This window comes from Taudactylus pleione, unplaced genomic scaffold (assembly GCF_031769625.1).
Source record: "Taudactylus pleione unplaced genomic scaffold, aTauple2 ptg000393l, whole genome shotgun sequence".
NCBI classification, from domain to species: domain Eukaryota; kingdom Metazoa; phylum Chordata; class Amphibia; order Anura; family Myobatrachidae; genus Taudactylus; species Taudactylus pleione.
In genome coordinates this window covers 7,252,819-7,262,617 of record NW_028284794.1, presented here as the reverse complement: position 1 = coordinate 7,262,617, position 9,799 = coordinate 7,252,819, and the positions used below count along the sequence as shown (strand labels likewise).

At 44.9% G+C, this 9,799-nt stretch overlaps 1 pseudogene; it reads left to right on the top strand.

Annotated features, from left to right (window-relative positions):
• The first annotated feature begins 3,138 nt into the window (after positions 1-3,138).
• LOC148507438 (5S ribosomal RNA) lies at positions 3,139-3,257 on the top strand (annotated as a pseudogene).
• Positions 3,258-9,799: the final 6,542 nt, after the last annotated feature.

Genomic DNA, 9,799 nt, shown 5'->3' with positions numbered 1-9,799 from the left:
TTCGCCCTCCAGGGGGCGTGCAGTGGCTTGTCCATGTTAACCTTACACATTTATCTAAGTTTCAGTTCATAAAGCTTTTTCAGAATTGCCTTATCGCTTTAGGCCTGCCCACAGACCAGTTCGGGACGCATTCATTTAGGATAGGGGCAGCAACCTGCGCAGCAGTTGATGTTGCTTTGGTCGACACCTTACAAAAGTTGGGTCGATGGAAGTCATCAGCTTATAAAACTTATTTAACTGGGGACAAGTTGCTTGCGTAGCTGCGCTCCTTGCAAGTTTGTTGGGAAATCCAGGGGCCTTATGCCTACTGCCGCTTTGGAGTTTGAGGGGCTTTTCAGTTTTGCCCTCAAAGAGGTTTAATGTTTTTCACCTTCAGCTGGGTCACCCAACTATTGTTTCCCTTCCTTAAGATGCATTTATTATTATATGTGATTCAGTTTCTGACTAGGTAAGTTTTCTTGCAAGGTTACCCAGGAATGCTAATGGTCGAGTATGGTTTTTAGGACGCTCATTCATATTTTGGGCTAGTCAGCACCCCTTAGCATTGCAGGCCCCCCTTTGCTAGGTGCAGATGATGTCCGTTGGTTGGGTTTCCGTGGTATGCGCTGGAAGCGACTACTGGAAGCCTTATGGACGGCAGAGGATAAGTTCGGGGCCCCGGACTGGGTGGTCATTCACTTGGGGGGGAATGATTTGGGCACTTGCAAAGGCATCGAGCTGATACTTGCTGTTAGGAATGACTTGCAAGTGCTAGTTAACCGTTGGCCCCATGTACGTATCGCTTGGTCGGACATTGTTCCACGGCGAGTTTGGAGGGGACCCCAGGGTGGTAAGGCATTAGACGGAGTTCGTCGTAAGGTCAATATGGCAATTGCCCGTTTTGTCCTCATATAGTGGAGGCAAATGTTCATTTGCACATGGACTACACAGATTGTGAAAAAAGTTATGCACAAGCCTACTTTGATCATATGGTATAAACACACTGATTTAGTTGTTCACACATTACCATGGTGTAATGACATCATTATATATTCCACAGTAATTCTTAGAATATAAGGGGTTAAAGCATCACAAATTCAGTGTTGTTTGAGAATAGTATATCAAACAAATTTCTTCCTAGTACTGATTTACAGTGTATCATAAAATTATTTTGCAAATATATCACCAACAGCCTGAAGTCATATCACAGCCAACTCCTATTAAATTGATCAGGCTTTATCACAGTATGAAAGTTCAACTCCTACTGTATGTGATCACAGATCATAAAATCATAGCGAGTAAGCCTCATGACATTTAGAGCAATATAAGACCTTTGGAACAATCTAAAATATTCATAAACAAGAAAATGCACATTGTATGAAGCATTATAGCAGGGACAGAGGACCTCATTCAGAGGCGGTCGTTAGTTGCAAGTGGTCGCACTGAATCAGGGCATCCTGCATCCTGAACGGCCGCCTCCTTGCCGATCGTTAAGCTGTGGGTTACCACCCACAGCTTAACAACCAACCAGGTTGAAGGTCGGGATGGTGATCTCCATCGCGACCATCGGGGCTTACCACCAGACCCTAAGGTTGGGACAGGGCACTCGTAAGCCCTAGGGAGCTTTCTGCTCTGATGGAGCAGGAAGCTCCCCACTGACATCACTGATGATGTCAGTGCGGCCGCCCACAAAACGGTAGGCGTTCGTAAAGGAATGCCTCCATTTTGGAAACCACCCCCCCGGCCCGCCTACCAAATGGGGGCAGCTGTCGATCAACATCAACAGCCACCCCTTTGGTAGCGAGCTCCAGAGCGACAGAGTTTCTCTGTCGCTCCGGAGCTTGCGCACGCACAGTGAGGCCGCTGCGCGTGAGCAGGCCTAAACATCGAGTCGGTTACAAGCGCATCGGCGCTCGCGACCGACTCTGAATAAGGTCCAGAGTTTCTACATAATGAGAGATTGCTTAATGCTAAATATCATAAGATAAACCATCAGCTGATATTTCAAATGTCCGTCTCTCAAATGACCCAATAGAATAACATCTAGCTCTCTCATAAAATAGATGTCAAGCAAAATATACCTATATATCTAAATCTGCATATGTAGTTCCTATTATCAAATGAGCATTCTGACAAGAAGAAAAAATATTTATTCAATCATAGTGCGTTCATGCACAATAAAAGCCTATTGCCCCAAGTACCTATACAAAGTCCTCTGCATGCTCTAAGGGCTATTTAAACAAAATAAAGTCGGCACAGGCTATTTAAATGGTTGGTAATAATAGACGCTAGACAGGCACTAGGTCTGTCAGCAGTAATACGATACCAGTGTATCGTTGTTAGGAATTGGTATGAAATACCGCCGGCTGATTCCCGTCAGCGGCAGCCCGACAGGAGCAGAGTGCGATGCAGCGGAAGCCCGACAGCGCTGGAAATCCTGATCATGGATAGGTTAGTATTTACTAATCTAACCTAACCCCCCTAACCCTAACCCTCCTTAGGGGTGCCTAATCCTAACTTCCCCCCCAAGTGCCTAACCCTAATCCCCCCTCTAAGTGCCTAACCCTAACCACCCCCTTCCCCGCTGCCTAAACCTAAGTCCCCCGGGGGGGTGCCTAACCCTAAGTCCCCCCCGGGGGTGCCTAACCCTAACCCTCCCTCCCCTAGCCTAACCCTAACCCTCCTGGGGGGGTGCCTAACCCTAAGTCCCGCCCGGGAGCCCTAAACCTAACCCTCCCCCCCGCGGCTGTCCGCTCGCGGCGCCCGGCATCCCTACGGTCGGGATGCCGGGCTCTAGTCTCCTGGCGTCGGGGAAATGCGGGCGTCTACATCTAGACGCCCGGCATTTCACCCTTGCTGGGAAATGACAGTCGGGAAGCAGGCTGCCGGTATTTAGGCAGTCGGCTTCCCGATTGCCTCCCCAGTGTTAAGGGTCCAGTCCATGCCGATATACTGTATAATGATGTCATTACACCATGGTAATGTGTGAACAACGAAATCAGTGTCTTTATACCATATGATCAAAGTAGGCTTGTGTATAACTTTTTCATAATCTGTTTTCATTAAATATTGGACTTTCCTCTCTGTGATAGTCCTACATTTTTACAATTCTGTGTAGTCCATGTGCAAATGAACATTTGCCTCTGCTATATGAATTGAACCTACAGCCATACTTTACTGGATCTGCCCAACCTCATCTGATCTTGGAAGTGATACAGCAATAGGCCTGGTCAGTACTTGGATGGGAGACCACCTAGGAATACCAGGTGCCGTAGATTAACCTACACTGTAGGAGGATTGGGACAGCACAAGGGACAATACTAAAGAATTGTATACATGTATATACCATCATTCTATGAAATGGAGATAGTATGATACCTATACCATGTGTGATTTGTGGAATGCAGAATTTTTTATAATATTTTCGCCACTTAGCTCTGTATATATTAAAATCTGAGTAATGTATTAGTATGATCATAATTTCTCAACACGGTCAATGTCCAATTTTGACTAAAATATTTATAAGGGTACCTCACAATTTTATATGAACATAATAAAAGTTACAATTAAAAAAAAAAATTCTGTCTAAATTTTTGTCCAAGTGTGCCCCAGCTAAGAGCCTTTCCTTTTTTTGTGTGGTATTTATGTCTGCAGCATGGGAGCAGAAACCAAGGGCCAAATGTAATAGGGTGAGAGTTTAGAAAAGTGAGAGTTTCTGACACTTTTTAAACTTTGCCAATGTAAGAGAGTCCAAAAACAAAGTAACAGAGCGAACTTGCATATTTTTTTAGACTTAAAAAACACTCACGATTTAAAATCTCATTCAGATGTTTTCCCATTTTGAAGATAAAACTCAACCAATGTGAGAGGTTACTGCTAAACTCTCACATTTTCTAACCTCTCACCCTATTACATATGGCCCTTAGTCTCTTTTTAAATCTTTCCGAACTGCTTCAGCAGCATCAGTTCTATCTTATCTAGACTTTTTGTTCTCAAACAGTCGGTAAGTGGGGCTGCTCTGGTTACAAAGGGCTCTATTTACTACAATCCGCATATTGAATGCACATTGTAGTGTGATATTAACGCTCGCTCTAAATCAGGGCCATCCCTGCTCCTTTTTGGAGCGGCCTCCTGGCCGCTTGCATAGCTGAGGGTGACTACCCACAGTTATAGTGAGTGGCCAAAATGATGGTCGCGATGGTCAAGACCATCGCGACCATCGGGCTTGCGACGAGACCCTGCGGTAGGGTCTCGTGCGCATGCGCACTTGGGCAACATCGACCCGCTTGCGAGTGGTCTGAATTGGGCCCTGAATTCGCATTGCGAATTCAGGCAATATCACATGGATTTACTACAAATCCCTTGTAGGGACAGAGCTTGTGATAAAGCTCTGTCCCTGCGAATCTCCTTCGTAGCCTTATCACGGTATTTTCACAAAAAATACCATGATTAAGTGCCAGCGCTTGCGCCGACCTGTCGCCGCTGCTACCCCCCCGACGCTAAGCCCCGCCACTGTGATCACGGACCCCCATGACCCCCCCACCCCCACGACCCCCCCTCCCTCCCCCCTGTGACCCCCCTCTCCCTTAATTACACTTACCTGCATGCTCCGGGCTTCTGGTGATGTTCTCCATTCCTCTGGTCAGGTGATCTCCCATACTGCACTGATGCCCGGACAGCAGTGCACTATGGGAGACCAGCTGACCGGAGGGGAGTAATCACCGGAGGCCCGATCACCGGTCCCTGGAGTCAGGTAAGTCAATTTTTTTTATATATATTTTTTTTACGGTAATCAGCTTGCGGTTTGCTTAGACCACACAGCTGATTACAGGGACTGACTCCCAGCTCTGCTCTCCCCGTTAAAGCAGAGTAGGAGGCCGGTAACCGGGGGAGACCCTGGATAACGCCAGGTGGCGTTATTATCACAGGGCTTTCCCCGATATTTTTTTACAATTTATATTTAGTAACTTTGGTCGGATCACATTTCCCATTACAGTTATGTGAAATGCAATCTGATTACTAAAAATAAGTGATACTTAGGGGTTGGAGTAGAATTTTACGAATTCTACTCCATTTGCCCTGTAATAACTATAGGTGATACTAACATAATGTGAAAAGGGTGTGAAAACACCCTTTTTCACTTTATTTTAGTCAAAATAATGTTAATAAATAGAGCCCAATGTCACTAATACATTTACAATAGTAGCTCACTAATCCAAAAAACGGTTCCCTGCTGCGTTTTCCTCTCTGGTTTGAGCCATGAAGATACAGCCTCCACTTTATTCATCTGAGGCTTTACCTGCCCCTGGCCAACTACATACCCAAGGTACTTAGACTTTGTCATACCAATGGCACATTTCTCAAGATTGGCAGTAAACCCATGAACCTGTAAGGAGCTAAGTATGGCTTCCACTTTTGAGAGGTGTAACTACTAGTCTGGACTTAAGATCACGATATCGTCCAAGTATGCAGCTTCATACTCTTGATGTAGTCTTATCTTAACAGATTATTCATAATTCTTTGAAAGATCACAGGTGCCCCATGTAAGGCAAAAGGTAGCATCCTATATTGGAATAAGCCTTCTGGTGTTAAAAATGCTGTTTTAGCCTTAGCTGACTCTGTTAAGGGAATTTGCCAATAACCCAAGGTTAGGTCTAAGGTTGTCAGGTATTTACTTTTTTAACAAATTCTCAACTAATTTGTCGACTCGTGGCATGGGATAAGAGTAAAATTTAGAAACCTTCTTCAACTTTCTAAAGTCATTGCAAAACCTCAAAGCCCCTGAGGGTTCTGGCACTAATACAATAGGATCGTTCCATTCACTAGTGGACTCTTCAATTACACCCAACCAGAGCATTTCTTCTACCTCCCATTTTACGGCTTCTCATCAGGCTTCAGGGATGCGATAAGGCCTTTGATTTACAGTAACCCCAGGTGGGGTGACAATGTCAAGTTTTATGATTTGGCTTCTGCCTGGAATGGGGGAAAACACATCCTGATTTCAACATTCAATTTCTACAACTTGGGAAAATTGCGTGCACACTGTGTAACAAAAAACAGCGCTGTTATCTTTTATGTTCCCAAACAAGTTCAACGTGTATTTGATGATAATCTTTAAGGACAAATAACGCTGTATTCTTAAAAAAAACTTGAATGATAGAATCCAAAGAAACCATATATGTATCCAATAGTGGTATAAATGATTAACCAAAAGAAAGTCCAAAGGTGCTGCTATCCTATAAAAGCAGTCTTTAATTAAAACAAACAAGCTCCACAAGTAAAGCAAAAAAGTTTTCTTTTCCAATCTCCTTAAAAAGCACAATCTCCTCAAAAGAGGGAAACTTCTGTATCATCCCACGATATACAATCCACACATACAAATACAAGATGGGCTTATGCCAAAGCAACCCGTGCTTCACAAGAAAAAATGCCAAATAAGGTCTGTAAATGCTGCTTAAAGGTAACTGTTGAGGGGCAGAGTTTCATTTAGCCTCCATGGTGACACCGTGTTCAGCATGTGGATCCATTTGGATTCCAGACGTAGGAGGGCTTTGTCTCTATCCCACCCTCTTAATGAAGCCGGTACACAGTCAATGATTTTGTAGTTGAGAGTAGCCAATCAATGTCTGAAAACTTTAAAGTGTCTCAAAACGGGTTGGTCCTATTCCTTGCCCTCTAGTGCTGCCCTGATGGCAGATCGGTGAAGTGCCATGCGCTCTTTGAAAAGACGTGTAGTTTTTCCTATGTAAAGCAGTCCACAAGGGCATCTGATCACGTAAACGATGAATCGGCTGGTACAGGTAAGTACAGTATATGTCTGATTTGATACCGTTTACCCAAGTATGGATGAGATAATGTATTACCGACCTCGAGGTAACTGCAAGTCGTGCAGTTGATGCAACAATAGCAACCTGGCTTGCGGGCTAGGAAACATTCAAGTTTAGATGCTTTTAATTCCGAGACATCCGTTTTAACTACCCAATCTCTGATGTTCTTAGGGCGCTGGTAAAAAGGCATTAGAGAGGTGCCCGCAAGGCAATCATTGACTGTGTACCGGCTTCATTAAGAGGGTGGGATAGGGACAAAGCTCTCCTACATCTGGAATCCAAATGGATCCACACGCTGAACATGGTGTCCCCATGGGGGCTAAATGAAACTCTGCCCCTCAACTGTTACCTTTAATCTGCATTTACAGACCTTATTTGGCATTTTTTCTTGTGAAGCACGGGTTGCTTTGGCATTTTCCTTTATATTTACCTTGGTGCCCCTCAGTATGCAGTTCTGTGGTAGGGATACTTACTAACTTTGAATGTCCCCACATCTTCTGTTGCATTACAGTACATGATTCATGACCTTTTACCCTCTTTCTCTCCCTTCCAGCATGCTCCAGTAGAGCTATAGAATGCAGACCCCTAGCCATCCGCATGAAAGGGATTAGTACCCTGTGAGTAGGTTGCATAATTAGAGGTATGTAAGTGTTTTTTATGTTTTACATCCACAGTGGTTTTTTTGCTCCTTTTCTGGTTCATTTTCTACATGTTCTTTACTAGTTTCATAGATGCACATTTGCGTACACGTGTAGTGCACGTTGTGTTTCCTCATGCCACTTCAGCACTGGGGACATGGAGATGAGCATCGACTCCGCCCACACATTGTGCTTGTGGTTGTTTACACTGGTTGCCATGGGCCGAGTGGGCACCCATTGACGTCATTACGAGGCACCGCCGTGCATTTGATGTCACGAGGTGCAGCGCCGGCAGCAAGGCACTGGACTGTTTGCACTTGGGTGATTTGGTGCTGGGTGTTTAAGGTGAGTTGTTTTTTTGTATTGCTATGCCTGATGATGGTTTATCATTAAACCGAAACATTGCAAGAAAGATTTACTGATCCTGGAGTGCCGCCCTGTTGCCTTGCGTATGTGTATGTTTTTTGGCAGTAGCACCCGGTGCATTATTACAAGAAGGGTGAGTGCTGGAACAGAGACTCTTTTTTATATATATATATATATATATATATATATATACACACAGTACAGTACACCGGCACGGTATACAATCGGGAAGCCGGCTGCCTTAATACCGGCAGCTGGCTTTCCGACCGTCATATCCCGGCGAGGGTGAAATGCCAGGCGTCTAGATGTAGATGCCTGACATTTTCCCGATGCTGGGAGACCGGCGCCCAGCATCCCGATCGAAGGGATGCCGGGCGCCGTGAGCGGACAGCCGCAGGGGGGGAGGGTTAGGTTTAGGGCACCCGGGGGGGACATAGGGTTAGGTACCCCCTTGGGAGGGTTAGGGTTAGGCTAGGGGGAGGGAGGCTTAGGGTTAGGCACCCCCCGGGGGGGACTAAGGGTTAGACACCCCCCCGGGGGAGTTAGATTTAGGCAGCGGGGAAGGGGGGGTTAGGGTTAGGCACTTAGAGGGGGGATTAGGGTTAGGCACTTGGGGAGGAGGTTAGGGTTAGGCACCCCTAAGGAGGGTTAGCGTTAGGGGGTTAGGTTAGTCAATACTTACCTATCGACAATCGGGATTTCCAGCGCTGACGGGCTTCCGCTGCCGGGAACTCTGCTGTGGTCGGCCAGGCGCTGCCAGGAATCAAACCAATTCCACCGGCACTCCTACACTCTGTGTAACCGGGCATTAAGCCCTGACTTGCTCCGGTGCCCTCCAAGGAGGACAGCACCCCCAACTTACTTATGCCAACAATGTACAGGCGGCACTCGGAGTCTGGTGAAAAAAAGATACCCTCACCGGAGGGAATTTATTAGGTCGACGTTTCGAGGTGCAATTCACCCCTTCCTCGGGACAACAAAAGTACCGAAACATAGTAACAAACAGTGTATAAATACATAATCAATAAACACTTACCTATCTGTAGAACCATGCACACCGGGGCTCCGTCCAACATCCACACTTCCAGTCGCGGCAGCTCCGCAAAAACCGGAAGTAACGTCACCCGGCCGAGTCCCGGTGCCATGGAAACCCTATATACAATATGAATATACATCAAAACGGATGCAAAAACTTTAACCAACATTGTGCATCTATATCTAAAGTGCAATGTGCAGCAGCTTAATTTAACAACTATAAAAAATTGATAAAACACAAACAATATAATTATAAACAGATCTTTGTAGATTGTGCTTCACTACAAGACCCACATGCAAATAAATACATAATACATTATAAAAATGCAACAATAAAAAACATACATAAAATGTATAATTTATGCTATATCTAATATATAGTGAAACCCAGTTATTACTCCTGTAGTCACTCATTAATAGACGGGAGCCAGTTAGCAGTGGTATAGTACTCTAATTCACCTCAAATTAATTTATGTAACTTTATAACAGAATAATAGTTCCCTCTAGTGGGTGAAAATCAGTATTACAACCAAACATCAGCCTACATGTACAGTAAATAAATTCAGCCTCAATACACCACATATAAAAACCTCTACAAAATAAAGGGATATAGGAAGAACTTTACACCTCTTAAAAAATCTAGGCTAAAAGTATCGACCCTTTACGCTCACCATCACTACAAATGGAAGGTTGCCAATCAAGATATTATATTTTAATTCTAATTCATAACGGAGCCAAATTAGACATCCACTATAAATATTTACAGGAAATTAATGAGGCCAAGGGACTCATTTAGTCCCCTAGGGGAGAGGGTGTCCAGTCTAAAAATCCACCATGTTTCTAATTGTAGAAGCTTTCTCCCTCTGGGCCTGATTCAGAGCCGCTTGTAAGCGGCCGCTCGTTCGCTCCGAGTGATGTTCTCACATCTGCGGATGCGTATGGGTCGTAATGCGT